The following is a 14,996-nucleotide window of genomic DNA, read 5'->3' on the forward strand; positions in this document are numbered from 1 at the left end:
TTTTTTCTCAAAAGAAACCCGCCGCGCCGCGGACCGGATTGGGAAGGAGAGCTCGCGATCTCGAGATCTCTCCGGTCGATTCGGTCGAGACCTTTCAACGCGTGCGAGTCGCTCTCCGACTTCCGTTCTCGTAAAGAATTACGCGAGACAATAAAGCGCGAGACACGCCCGTGAGGGAAATGTTTAAACAATTAAAGGCGAATTTAATCGAACCACTGACGACGGTATAACGACAGGTTCAAACGGCCTCTGCCACCCCGTGGCGCGCGATCGTTTCGACGTCCGAGAAATCGTCGAGTGCCCTTCAAACGAGCGGCACTCGCCGCGAGTGCTCCGCTCGAGTACGTCGGCGTCAACGCGATCTTCTCCGAGAACGCGGAGACGAAATCGAGAGGTGCGTCCAACATGCGAGAAGAGTCCTCTTTTTCCAGCGAAAGAAGGGTGGAGGTCCCAGTGCTCGCGTGCACGTCGCCTACTCCTCCTCCTCGTTGCATCCACGTATTTTCGGACGATTTTCCCCCCGAACGCAACAAGAGCCGCGCGAGAAAGAGAGAAGCCTCTTCTCACCCTCCCTTCCCCTCCCCCTCCCCCTCGCTTCTCTCAAACCACCAGCACTCGTGCGTGTTCCCGCGAAACGGCGGAGGGAAACGGACCGGCGTTTAATGTAAATCGCCACGCACGGCTTATACGCGGGCGGAAAGAGCGCGGGAGACCGAAAGCCGAAGTATGAGCGGATAAGAGAGAGAGAGAGAGAGAGAGAGGGAGGGAAAGAGCGAGTAAACGAGAAAGCAAAGAGAGAGGAGGATGGCGAAGAGAAAGAGAAAGAAAGAGAAAGAGCTACAGCTCGGCCAAGGAGAGCGAGAGAGAGAGTGCGATCGGGAGAGCGCGGAACTGCGGGGTCAGAGGAGGAGGAGGAGGAGGAAGAGGAGGACAGAGAAGGCAGCGGAGAACGCGGCGGGTGGAAACATACATATGTATAGGTAAATGTGTACCTACGCCCGCATCTCTCTCGCGCGCTCTCCCTCTCGCTCTCCCTCTTCCGACCGGACCTCTTTCATTCGCCGTGTATCCCCCTCTGCCTCCCCCATCGTCCTCCCCGCATCCCCCGCGCTCTTCACGTACCACACCGGTCTTTCGTTCCTCTCTCGTTCCCACTCGCGATGCTCGTTCTCGTCGCTCTCACGATCCCGCGATCTCTCTTCCGACCGTTCTCACCCTCACTCGCGCCATCCCGCTTTCACCAACGGCGTGCCTTCGCTCGACGCTCGCGCGCTTTTTTTTCCCTCTCGTACCTCGTACTTTTTTTTTTCTCCCCCCGAGCACGCCCCCGAGCCGTCGAGTGATTTTTATAATCTGCTACTTGTTGCGCCATACACCACCGGCCGTCGCCGCCGCCACCGGCGTGTGTCCGGTGTGGCCCACCCGGAAAAACCGGAAAATAGAGGAAAACAAAAGCGGCCGGCGCGGCGCGCCGCGCATCCCGCGCGGGGGTGGCGCGTTCGAACGCGGCGGTGGCGGTGGCGGTAACAGTGGTGGCGCGGGGCACTGGGGGAGGTACATCGAGAGTAGTCCAGGAGGGGGTGTAGCTGATGAAAAAAGAAAAAGGCACCGCGGGACCCCACGGACGCAACGGATCATCCGCGCGAGCGCGTGTGCGTGTGCGTGTGTGCGCGGCATATCCCGTGCGCGCGAGGCAGCTGAAAATTATTTTTCGGCTACCTCAGCGCCGGTGCCCGCCGGGAATTCGCATCGGATATGCGAATATCGAATGCGCGTTCCTTTCGCCGGCGGACGGTATCAATTAATATTTTTTATCCGCGCTGCGGATCCCAGCGAACGTGGAATTCGCTTCCCCCGCCGCGCGCGTTCTCTCTCTTTAATTAATTTATCGCCCGTAATTATTTTCCGCGTTGCAAACGGCGCGCGCAAGCGCGCCCCTAATTAAATTAAACTGAGAAAAAAATAAACAGTGTACTATATTCGATTGCCTGAGAAACTCGATTCATTTTTGGTGCATAAATGCATAACGGTTTCCCGATTCTCTTTTCTTCTCATTATTAAGCTTGAGAGAAGTAACAAAAGAAAAAGAAAATCTTTTCCACTTTCCGCTATTTTAAGAGCCAGCTTCTCAAACGGTAGTCTTAAATAATACACGGTGAGGAATAAACGTGACTCGCCATAAGACTGGTTTTAGTTCGGAGTGTCGAGCGGATTAACAGCGAATTTCGCACGATGCAGTGAGACAGTTTCGTTTCCCCTGCACTCTCGAGATCACCAACGCGAGTGCAACGTGCACGATCGATCGCGAAAGAGGAGGACGCGGGAGGAGAACGCGGGGGCAGGAGATGAAGGCAGAGGAGGAGGAGGAGGAGAAGGGAGCGTGGCACTTCGCACCATGTAACCGAGTTGCAGCACTGGTCATTCTCCGAAACGTGCGCCTAAACATTTTCGCGCGCGCCGCTTTTTCTCTTGATTAACATAGAGGCAATGCAACGCGGAACAATACCGGCGTCAAACAACAGAGCGCAATTAAAAGCGGTTATCGAAAATGTTATCGGACTTCGCGTATTGTATTTTGCGGCAAACAAAAAGTATTGGATTTTTTATAACGCGATCAAACGTTCGCAAACGATTACAATGCAACGAAGGGATGTAAGGGGGCACAGAGGGTTGGGGGTGGGAAGAGGGAGGTTAATAATAAAGCCTGCCGTTTTGTTTCAGTTTGCAACCGCGTCGCGCGGTTTTGACCTCCTCCCCCACCTTCCCCTCGCAACCAGAGATCGATCCGGATCCTGATAAATCATTCAGCCAAACGGAAAAAAACAATGGCTAGCGTAGCGTTTTCCTCCTCGTCGATGACGAACGGTCTCTTCTCTCCCTTTCTCTTCCAGCGTCGACAAAACGCAGAATCAAAGCGACGGTCCGTGGCGCGCTGCCGCACCGCACCGCGCAAAATGGCTCCCTCCTTTTCAGGAATTATCGCGATGTAGGAAGTCTCTTGCACCGAGAGAGCGGCAAAAGGAGGATGAGAGGAGGACAGATAGTAGAAGAAGAAGTCTGGAAGAAGAGGAAGCGAGAAAAGGAGGGAGAGATGCAAGCCAAGAGCGCGAAGGCGCGTTGCAACGACGATGGCAGCGGCGGCGGCCGCTGTTGGCCGAAAGTTTAAAATAGAATATCTCGCGAGTAACTTTCATCGGTCGTCAAAAAATCGCGCAGTGTCGTACCTAGCGGGGGGCCAAACACCCGACGGCTACTCTCCCCGTCGTTCTCCTCCTCCTCCTCCTCTTCTTTCTCCTCCTTCCTCTTCCACCCACTGCAACCGAGGAAAGACGGCGGAAAGAGAAACGCCGGAGAGCAGCCCTCTCCATACCATCGTTATAACGTTACGGGATAGGCTACGCTTCGGACATGGAAACACACGGTAACGCGGTACACGCGTGGACACAAACACACACGTACGTACGTACTCAGGTGTGTGCGTCGCGGCGCATCGGTGGCGCGGGCGAGAGAATTCAACGGCGGTAATATTCTCTCCCGCGAGTACATACATCGGGGATATTTTAGCGCTTTTCCAGATCGCCAACAGGCCGCGCGCGCGGAATTACTGACGTGGGTGGCCTGCGAGCCTGTGCGAGCGAGAACGGTCGCCTCCGCGGGGAGTTTCGCGGTTACCTCGTCCGTACGCTAATCGCGCCCCGTGAATTACGCGTACACACGCTGGTGGACCTCCTCGAGGCGGGGAACCTTCCCGCTTACACCGGCGAAATCCGTTGACCCGTTTCGACGATTTTTGCACGCCGCTGACTCACGCCGCGGGCGACCTTACGCGGCAGAAACGATAATCGTCGTTCCAACGGGAAAATGAATGAATAGTAATAAGTAGTAATGACTAGAAATTTTTCATTCCGTCCCTCTGAATATAATGACAAGGCGTTAATATAACAAAAAAAAAAAAAAAAAAATGTAAAACCTTCTGAAATTTTCGTAACGTTTGTTAGTTTTTCGGCGGCACTCAGAGCGAAGCTCAGCATTAGTCAGTCCGGTTGATGCCCCGGACTCCACGCCAGTGAATGCGACGCGTTGCGAAGGTACCCCGCTGTCCGCCCGCGTTCTCGCTAGCTCGCGTTAGCTCGCCTAGAGATCGCTCGCGCGAGTACGGAGCGTATACACACGCTCTCGCGCGAGTCTCTATCGGCGGCGCATGCGCCGATCGCGCCGCGGGCCGCGATTCGACTCGACTCGACTCGACTCGGCTCGGCTCCGCCGACTCTGGCTCCGACTTGCTCCTCCGCCGCGGCTCTCGCCCTCCCCGCCAAGGTGCATGCATGCACTCTATGCGGCGTGCACCGCATTAGATGCATTTCTAAGTCGCGCCGCAATAAATCCGCAGAAATATCCAAGTCGGTCCGCGAGCGAGCGCGCGTCCCCGTCGTCGTGAGCCTCGCGCGAGCACGCACGCGTGCGATACCGATCGTCGAAAGGGAGAAAACGACGGTCCGGAGAGGGAGCCCGCAAAGAGATAAGGAGGGAGAAGAGAGAGAAAGAGAGAGAAAATAGAGCGACGAGAGACAAAGGGAGAGAGGGAGGAGGAGAAGGAGAGATCGCGCGGTGATAAAGATCGAAAGATACATAGACGATTTCAGTGACGCGCTCCCGCGCAACAGGAGGAGCTCCCGCTCTTCTCTCTCTCTCGTCCGTTCGCGATCGAAAGCTCGCGGTGCCACAAGGAAAAGGGCCGAAAGAAGGGACCACCTGATCAGCCGACTCGCACATCCGCTCCCGGATACTCTTCTATCTCTTAAAAGTGGCATGCAGTGTGTGCGTGTGTGTGAGAGAGTGCGTCTCCGCGAATTATCGCGAGTACCGGTCGTCGCGCCAGCACGCACGTATACGCACGTGCGAGTCATCGGTATCGTTCGGGACACCCGGTAAGTCCCTTCTCTCCTCGCGACGATCCTGGTGGGGAGATACGTTTCATAGATTCAGTGAGAAAATCGAATTTTCGGAAGGGTTTCGGTGAGAGAAAGGGAGGGAGTCGAAGGGAGAGAGAGAGAGAGAGAGAGAGACCAAGCATTGTCCGAGGAGAGATTGATTTCTTGCCCACGAAGAATCCGTTCGAATCGAGAGGCGTTTCGGTCGATGATCGATCGCCGAGTCGCCGAGTCGCCGCGTCGAGTCCGGAGGACCGCAGGAATATACATGCCGGGACTTTGGTACGCCGAACGGTGTTGTAACGGGTGTACCGAGAGCTGGACACGAGAGAACGAGAACGAGAACGAGACGACTCGCATGCGCCGAGGCCTCCGATAATCCGCATCCGGTTGGCATTGCGACGAATCGCCGACGCGCCGCAATTGCGTCGTCCCGCTTATCCAATTCTTCCAAGACGGGAGCGATGCGCGAATAGAGAATCGACGATCCGCCGCGTCCGGAGCAAAAGCGGCGAACGTCGATCTGTTAATTGGATCTCTTTGTGGCTCGACGGAGGCAGAGAGAGAGAGAGAGAGAGAGAGAGAGAACCGCGATAAAAGAGGACGAATTCACACGGAGAAAGATCGGGTGGCATCCGATGCGAGGGTGACCAGCACAGAGAGACGGAAAAGGATCGTTAGAGAGTCCTCGGAAAACTCGCCCGACAGTCCCGGGTGCGCGTCTGTAGTCGGCACGGACACTCGCCGATTTGCGCTCGATCGCGATTCGCGCGCGAATCCGCCCGCGGAGAGGAAACACGCACGCGCGTCCGCGCGCGTGCGCGCGCGCGCGAGACAAGGCTCCTCGATCGATCGTGAGAGTGATCGCGATGCACAAGTCGATCGGTACACGGTGAGACGTGGAAATCTAAACGATCGAGGAGAAAAGTGGGTGACGCGCGAAAAGAAAAGACGCGTGAAACACCGCGTCGAATGAACTGGAAAAACAAGCTGCGAATAGAAAAGAATGCCGAGGAGGAAAAGGACGACGACGACGACGACGGCAACAACGACGAGGATGATGATTACGATGGTTACGAGGGAGACCTGAACGGTGGACTTGTGGAAGTTCGACTATCGTTTCTGTGAAGGTAGGAAAAGCCGATGCACATGCCTGTGAATCGAGTGACTGTATATGGCGCTCTATATACATCTGCTATCGCTATACCAACACGCTGAAGGAGACGCTGGCGAGAAGCGACGCGGAAATAACGCGAGGAGATCTTTTCAGAATATCTTTTTTTCTCTCAGTTTGAATAAAATTAAAAAAAACACAGAATAGACGATAAAAATTTCTATCAAAATTAACATCTCTCTCGGACAGAGATGTAAATTTAATTAACGAGATGTGTAAGAATCGAGCAACTCAATTATCGAATTAACAGTGAAATAATTATTACAATTAATTACAATTACTGCCGCTTATTTAAATTTACACGATGTGTATTTGACTAGTTTGTAGAGTTATGCGACAATGAGCGAGATATATTCTGTGTATACGTTTCATGCTCGAATAGTATTCCGGCCAACGTGCGCGTCGTTCTATCGCAGATATCGAATCTATGTACGATTCGCAAAAAGCGACTTGGAAACGCCGGCGTCTCGCTTCGTTGAATTCTTTCAACGCTCGACCTTAACAAGCACTAATAATGTTCCTTGCTTGCAGAAACTCTGCCGGGTACGCTTTTGACGCAAAAACTACTAACAAAAAAAAAGAAACAAAAGACGGTGGCGGCACGGGAGGGTGACGGCGAGATTTTCGCCCGTCGAAAATCTCACGTTTCACCCTCGCGATCGCCGTTTTTCGTTTCTCGCCGAAAACTCGCTTTGAATCCTACTGCTGTCGCTAACGGGCTATCGTTGCTGTTGCCGCCGCCTGATACTGATGCTGCTGTTCTGCCGCCCCAGCTTCCTCGACGAACATGCCGAGAGTGTCGACGTAGCTACCTCGAAAACCGACGAGGTATCGAGGATCGACCGTAGACAATCCGTGGCAGGGTCGTGCGGAACGATCGATCGAATAGGTGCCAGAGGGAGAACGGGGCCGGGGGACAAAGGTGGTGGTGTACGGAGAAATAGCAAGAGGGTTGGTGTGAGGTTTTGGGATGCGGAGGAGGAGGAAGAGGAGGAAGAGGGCGAGGTGGTGATGGTGGTGGTGGTGATGCTGGTGGTGCTGGTGGTGATTAGTTGCAGTGTTTTGGAAAACAATGCGCAGAATTTCGACGGCAATAAATAATAAAGAACAAATAAAGTGTATCGGGGAAACGGTGAAGTGTACGTGTGTCAATAAATAATCTGACGGCATATGTATTGTGAGTTGTATGCTGAGAATAAAAGCGAGATGAGTTTGGAAAAAAAATATCTCCCGGAAATATTATTTCACCCGCGCCTCTTCTTTGCTTCGTGTTTTTCATAGCGAAAAATTACAACGAGAAAGCCCAGTATCGATATCAATGCGGATTATTGGCTTGACTCGATAAATTGCTTCGCTCGATCCTGCTCTTTTACATGTATTATATAAATATAAATATTCTTTTTTTTTTTTATATACACGCAATTACAAATACTTTACATTGTACGCGGAATATTAAAATCGTTGTACCGAAAAATCCCTTGTGAAAATGGCTAACTGAACGCGCCTGAACGCACACACTGGCCACTTTCCCACACGCAGAATCCAGGAGAAAAACTCTTGCGCTTTCTTTCCCGTTGAAAAGTATAAATAAACGAGTTCGTCCCACAATAGTCCCGACGCGAATCAGCGGCATGAGAACGATGATGTTACAATTACAATAGCGCGTTTCCAGGAGATACATTCACCGACCCTTCCATCGCCCTTTGATTCGATCTTTAAACACAGCCCTTAAACAGGTTCAACCCATCTCGAGATACGCGTCTGTCGGGAGGGAAGACGAAATATAACGCTCGTACGGGAACGGAAGAGAGAAAGAGACGGGCGAAAAAAATGAAAGAATCCTGGACACCGTGATGCTCGCCTCCCTTCTCTGCCCCTCCCCGTGGCGCGTTCGCGAGGACCCCGTGCGAGATGGGCCATCCCTCTCCCGTAGGACCGAAAGGCCCTTCTGCCCCCCTTTTTTAAGGCGGCCAGCTGCGGGGTCAGTTTTCGACGGGCGCGCGGCGCATTAAGATGCTACGCACAAAATTTGTCATCGTCGGCCGGTCATCGTCGCGGATTCCACGAAATTAGAAGTTTTCGGCGAGCTCAACCCCCCCGCGCGCGACCTCGATGGCGAGAGACGGACGCCGCGGGAAGGAAAGACGAACCGCGGCAAAAGGGGTAAAAGAGAGAGGAGGAAACGAGCAACCTCGCAACGTGCGGGCACGAGCACCGGCGGCTGGATCGCTTCTGCAGTGATGAACGCGTGATGGATATTAAATGGACGCACGGTACGCATCGACAGATTAATTCCATTTACGAGGTGCTGCTGCTGCTGCTGCTGCTTTTGTCCGGGGAGGTTTTAACAAATATATGAGTTATACGCGCGACGTGCGCGCACCGACTAAAAATACACTCGCGAATCGCTTTTCGTCGCGTGGAATCGCTCGCTGACGAATATCGGATCGATCGTTGCAGGGGCTGCAGGACGTCGCCGACTTCGCCGTCGTCGTAGAAAAATTCGAGCGCGAAACTATAGTGTAGAGTTTCTATTCCCTCGGGTTTTCGAATTTTTTGAATTTTTTTATCACAGTGTTATTTTATTAATTTCATTAAATTTTATTAATCCGCTCTTAAATTAAAAAAAAGGTGCACTCACTCGTGTAACACGAGGAGTGGCTCGGGACAAAATGTTCCCTCTCGTAATTACGAGTGAAACTGTAGAACGTTCATCGGTGTGACGTTAACGCGCTCGTGAAATTCCCAATAATGATAAGTTTTAATTTTCCCATTTAAACAACGGGGATCTGATGTACCCGTTGATCACGTTGAAATACCTCTCTCTCGTTTGCAAGGGTCGAAACATCGGTCTCTCTTTCTCTCTCTCGAACGTTTCAATCGAAATGATGGCCGAACGAATGTAACACACATACACACGCACGCATGCACGTAATGTCAATCGTACGGCCGCGCGCGTTTAGCTGTAGCCCTTTACTCAAGTGCGATGTATCCTGATGCTCGTGATTTCATGCTATCGGAGCGGAATACTTCTCGGATTCTCTTTTGCTCCGTCCAGGTCCTCCCGCTCGCTCTCACCTATTCGTCGTGTTTCTCTCGCTCCACGCTCTCGAATAATTAATCGCAAATAGTCTGTGCCCGATGGAAAGTGGACGCGAAGGAAGGACGTGGGAGAGAGGGGGAGGGAAGGGAAAGGTTTGTCGTGCCGCCCTTCGATCCTTTCGAGCCGCCGAGGCACGGCCTGACGTTTAATTTCGCTAATTTCTTTTCTCCCGTTCGAATTACTCGCGGTACGACGCTTCGTCCCCGACGTAAGGGTCGGCTCCGGCTCGAGCCCGAGTCACCCTTACATTTTCTTTCTTCCCGAAAGCGCGAGGAGGATCCTCGGCACGAGGGTGCGAGGAGGGTGGAGAATGGGACCAGCCTGCCATGAGAATGAGGGCCGGAAAAATAATTACTCCCTGCACACCGCGAGAAGAATACTCGTTGCCTGCTCCGCGATGATGAGCGGGGACAGGAAAAAAAAGAGATCGAGTGATTCCCTTAAAGCTCGTTCCCCGCTTTTGTCTTCCCACCGCCGTATAACCGCCGCAATCTTAATAACAATATTTTTTTAGCGCTTCTCATTCCGAACGCGCTAGAAGCAATGCGGGGAGAGAGTTTCTATCTTTAACATATATACACCTTGATAATATATGGAAGAGACGCCCATTATTTCGAGACGCAATTTTAATTTCTTTCAGTTAAATATAAAAGTTTTGTGAATAATTCGTGTCGCAATATGTATTAACAGTACAGACGAGATTACAAGTGTGTCGCGTAAAATGATTTTCATCGCGTTATGAAATATGGCGCGCGAAAAGGCTAATAATAATTCATAGTATCCCCGATAATGGACATAGCTATTTTCAGCAATTAAAAGGATGGATTAATACTATTTCCCTGGAGGGGAGGGGAATATATACATGCGATAAAAGTAGATTTATTATTATGAAAAGGCGCCGCTAATTCGAGTCGCGCTCGGCATTAAAATTTATCCAATTTCGTCTATTCATAAACGAATAACGTGATTTAAAAAAATATTTAGCCAATTAAATGAATCAAAATGGATAAAATGGAAGAACCGGCTTGACGGTATATAAAATGTTCATAAAGCCGCAAAAATTTAATACTTTATGAATTTTTCGATAAAATGCAATGGCAGACTGTTTGTTTTGTTACAAAATGTAATAGGCAAATAAAATCAATGGAAAATATAATTATTGAAAAAAGGGTTGTTATGCGACAGAGCTTGTTGAAACAAAAAATGTAGCTCTCAATTCGTCGTGAAAAGGAGGAGAAGAGAGAAATTTCTTCTTTTACATGAGATTCCATTATCCTTACGACAGATTGAATCGTGCAATTGCGAGCCGGAAATTAGACTTTTTCCTTTCTTTTCAGGAGAAAAAGTTCCTTCTCGTCCTCTCTTATCTCTCGACTACTGAAATTTAAGTAGTCTAAAAGCTGTCGTTCATGATCTGAATAATGAAAATTGCCTCTTGAAGCCCGGCTCTCCGACGCAAAAAAAAAAGAAAAAAAAATCATCCGCGTTTGATCGATTCGCTACCGTTTGATATGTACAATGTACCTTTTGATTGTATTCAGTTATGAAAAAAGAGTATCCGTCCCACAAAGTCATTTCAATTGCGCTTTATTGATCAAAACAATGGAAGAGCCATGTAACGAATGGAGAAGGACGGTGGACGTTACAGAGCGAGAGGGGGAGTTTAAAGGGACAGAGAGAGAGGTTATACGAGAAAGAGGGAGAAAAGGGAAAGAGCGTGGAAAAGGGTCGGGGAAAATACAGAGAGGGTGGGCCGTTGCTGACGAAAGATGGCGTAAAAATGGAGGGTGAAAAATATGAAAAGGGCGAGCCTCGTGCTACTCGATTCTCTCTCTCTCTTTCTCTCTCTCTCTCTCTCTCACGTTTCCTTTTGGGCGTTCCAGTGGGAATACGCCTACCGAAACGTGCTGGAAGATTTCGAAATTTCGCAGGTGGCATCCCCAGGGCCATGCGGCAACTTTTTAAGACGATTTCCATTAGCATTGCCGAAGAGGGATGCCCGTTGTTTAATGCCGCGACTTACAAATGGAAATATCTTAAAAGCATCGGTACAGCTTCGATCCGAGAAAAGAGATGGATCGACTTCTAAATGCGCAATTCTCATTGTTGCCGGTCGTTTAGTCACCGACGACGCGCAGCCTCGTCGTTATATTCTCAGATCAAACGCAATTTTCTCATTAAGACAACGATTATGCAAATTGTCTTTCTATAAATAAATCCAACCTCCGTTTTTATCCTGAAATATTAAACCCGATAAAAGTACAAATTTACGTTTATTACGTACGCGCTATTTTAACTTGCAGCAACGCCTGTTTCATGACGCGAATACCCGCGGGTTAATTTCGACTCATCGATTAATCCGTCAGCAAGATCGACGCGCATTTATGCTACAATAACGCTAGAAAAGTCCGCTCGTTTGGCCAACTTTTCCATCGCAATAGAATAACGAGCGAGACAGCAAGAAAGAAAAAGAGAGAGAGAGGGGGGGGGAGACAGAGATGCACGGAAAAGCGTCTAATTTTACGGATTTTCTAGCATTCCGAATAATTCAAGGCTGCGTTCGGGGGCTGAATAGAGGACGGGAAGGGAAAGAAGAAGGGATGCGGACCGGGGGCGACGGGTAGGCGGGCAGCAAAGTTAAAACAAACATTTTTGCGCGTGCGAGCTTCGGCCATAAAGCTCTGCCCGGCCAAACGCATCGGTCGACGGTTGCATAACACTCGAGAATAGCCGCGGAAAATGGTGGACCTTCTCTCTCCTACCTTTTTCTTTTTTAGACCGCGCCGAACGCGGCTAGCCGGGCGACGGCGCGGGAGCTTCGTTTCGCAACTGATTTGGCCGTTCGAGGACAATCCATCGATCGCATGCGGACGAACGCGCGAGAGCGTCGCGCCTCCCCCGCGCTGCCAACGAGGCAACGGCATTAATTAAATTTCGTTTGCGTTGTAATTAAAACACGCACGTACGGCTTTCTTCCCCCCCCCCTCTCTCTCTCTCCTCTTTTTCTCTGTCGTTTACGCGGAACGCGACGCGGTTTGACATACACGGACGGACGTGAACCAAACAGACAAAAAGTCGTCGTTTAAAACAACATCTTTTGCCAAATGCCGACGAAGATGTTGCGAAAGTAACAAGCTTCGCTCTACTTATGTTATTAAAGAAGAACAAAATATATATTTAACCGCGTAAACGTGAGAGTGCATATAGATACCGTGTCACCGTATACATAGTATGTACGTGGGATTTAATCAGATCGGTCGGCGAAGATTGGACACACCGAAAATCACCGCTGACGGAAGGGGGAGAGAGAGAGAGAACGAGAAAGAGAGACGAGTGACGCTCGAGAGTCCTGTCTTGAAAAGACTAGAGCAATTAAAATTATTTATTAAAGGGCACCGCCCCAAAATAAATAGAGAGAACTGCGGAAGGGCGCCGATGGAAAGGTGCGATCCGATTAAAATCTAATTTTTCACGGATACTCTCTTAATTAAAACATTAAATTGATTGCGGCGTGAGGTCGCGGCGACGGCGGGGTGCTACTGGAAGAGAGAAGGGGAGGACAAGGGGGTGACACCGTCTTCTCAAGGCACAGCGAGATGACGAGAGAGCGAGCGAGAGCCGACGAGGAGGGAAAAGGGGAGGGGGGTCGTGCTAAAATAAATGAAAATGAAATCAATTATAAAACTGTTTGAGGAGCCTCCGAGGAACAGGCAGTACTCGATAGACGGATGGATGGGCGGATAGATGGACCGGCGGAAGTAGATCTTGAGTAAGAAGAGAGAGAGAGAGAGAGAGAGAGAGAGAGAGAGAGAGAGAAAGAAAGAAAGAGAGTGATAGAATTTTCTTAATTAAAAATCCACAGACTTTGCTTTCAATTAAAAACAAGCGTATCGCTTTTCTGCCGTTGAGAAATTGGCGATATTTCGCTTCTTACGTTCACGGCATCGTTAATTATCGACAAAATAACAATAAATCAAATAGATCTGACTGCCGAGTAATCTTATGACCCACGAATTGTGCCGCGTGTCAGGAAATTAACAAATCTTCTGCTTGTCTCTCGCATTTTCTTTACAGTGAAATAGGAGGCACAGATAAAACTGTCACTAACAAAACAAAGTTTCCGCGATGATTCTTTTTTCGAGATAGGAAAAGAAAGAGAGAAAAAGAGAAACTAGAGAAAAAGAAAGAGAGAGAAAAAGAGAGAGAGAGGGAGAGAGAGAGAGGCCGCCTCCTCTCTAATCTCCTCGAGGTTCTCGCGACGCCAAGACATCGCCTCGATTTATGATCCTCCTAAATCTCGTCCTCCCTGTCAGGCTCCCCGCCTGTCGCTCTTTTGTCTCTCGGCGCACTTTTGCACTTTTAAAACTTTCTTCACCGCGGCGAATTTCATTATAAGAGCGCGAGTAAGGACTTCTCGGGCTCTCGCAACCACGTGCGATAAGGGACGGAGCCGAGTCGGCCAACGGTGGTTTACGCCGCGTACAGTTTGAAACATTGCTGGATCTTAACCGTATTCTCCCTCTCGCGCTTCTTCCCCTCTCCCTCCCGTCGGCCTGACTTTACCGCGAACTTAATCAACGACGCGACTTTATATAGATAAACAAAGTTGACGCGCCTCGCAAACGGCGCGCGTCGTGCCAAGAATGCGCCGAGAATCGACGCGCGTACGAAACCCCGAACGAAGATTATTGACACAGGGACCCGGAGAGGAATGCCATAAGCGCGTTTCTCGTCGTGTGTGAGAAGAAGAGCCGCTGAAAAGAATGTCCCTCCTCCCCCTCCCCCGGTCAAGCGGCGCACAAAAGACGCCCGGCTAATTATTATTTTTCGTAATGGGAGCAGAACGGCGCGCCGCAGCGAAATCAGTCCGCTCGCATTCTTCCTAGATATTTGGCGGACAATGGCGCCCTTAAGTTCCCTCAGTCTCCTTTTTTCGGCACCACCTTTCCGCACGCCCTTTGTTCCGTTCCCGAAAACAGACCAGACACGCGCGCACAAAGGGAGGAGACCCGAACAATGAGGCCGGGCGACGATGACCTCGGGAGACGGGTGAAATGGTCGAAATAGTCCGCGATTATCTTACTTTACTTACTTGAACGCGCGATCCACGTATAAGTGTCGCAGCATCGAGGCGACTGCGACAACAGTTTCGAATTTTTTCCAGGCGGAATATAAAATAGCATCGATATTGTCAAAACAACATTATATGTCGAATAAACTCCATTAGTATATTTACGCATAATATTTGAAGAGCACGACAAATATTTAAAGAATTCGCGATTTCAACTTCCAAATACATCGCGCGCGCACTTTCGTATGTTATAATTACATATAGTATATATAAATGAAAAACAATAATATACATATAAATAAATTAATTAATTAATTAACGCGGGAATATTTTCATTAACGTGTCCCCGCGAAAAAGAGTGTCGACATGGAGCTCCATCGTAGGAAGCCACACGTGTTACGGCACGTATTTCGGCATGATAATCTTCCGAGATTGCACTTTACCTTGTCGATACATTCTGATGCGGGCCACAGCTGCTCTCTCGGGAGATCGCGGCATATGCCGTTGGTGATCGGCAGCTCGGCTCGCTTCGGCTCTTTCGATTATCCACGTGTTACGTGCGCGAAGGATAGACATCTGGCCCATATGGAACACTTAATAAACGGATTGTCCTCTCTCTGTCTCTCTTACTTCGCACTCCCCAGCCTCCCGATCTACCGCCGCCCTCCTCCGCCTCTCGTGTCGTTTCCTCGATGAGTCGGTCGGTCACGCGATTTC

At 50.1% G+C, this 14,996-nt stretch overlaps 1 protein-coding gene across 1 annotated transcript in view; it reads left to right on the forward strand.

Moving 5' to 3' along the window:
- The first annotated feature begins 4,365 nt into the window (after positions 1 to 4,365).
- The window catches only part of LOC105837944, a 30,712-nt gene continuing 20,081 nt past the window's right edge, over positions 4,366 to 14,996 (forward strand). The window contains exon 1 of the transcript XR_004963753.1: positions 4,366 to 6,061. The gene's annotated coding sequence lies outside the window, so the exon portion shown is untranslated. The remainder of the gene's footprint in view (positions 6,062 to 14,996) is intronic.

Source organism: Monomorium pharaonis, chromosome 6 (genome assembly GCF_013373865.1).
Source record: "Monomorium pharaonis isolate MP-MQ-018 chromosome 6, ASM1337386v2, whole genome shotgun sequence".
Taxonomy (NCBI): domain Eukaryota; kingdom Metazoa; phylum Arthropoda; class Insecta; order Hymenoptera; family Formicidae; genus Monomorium; species Monomorium pharaonis.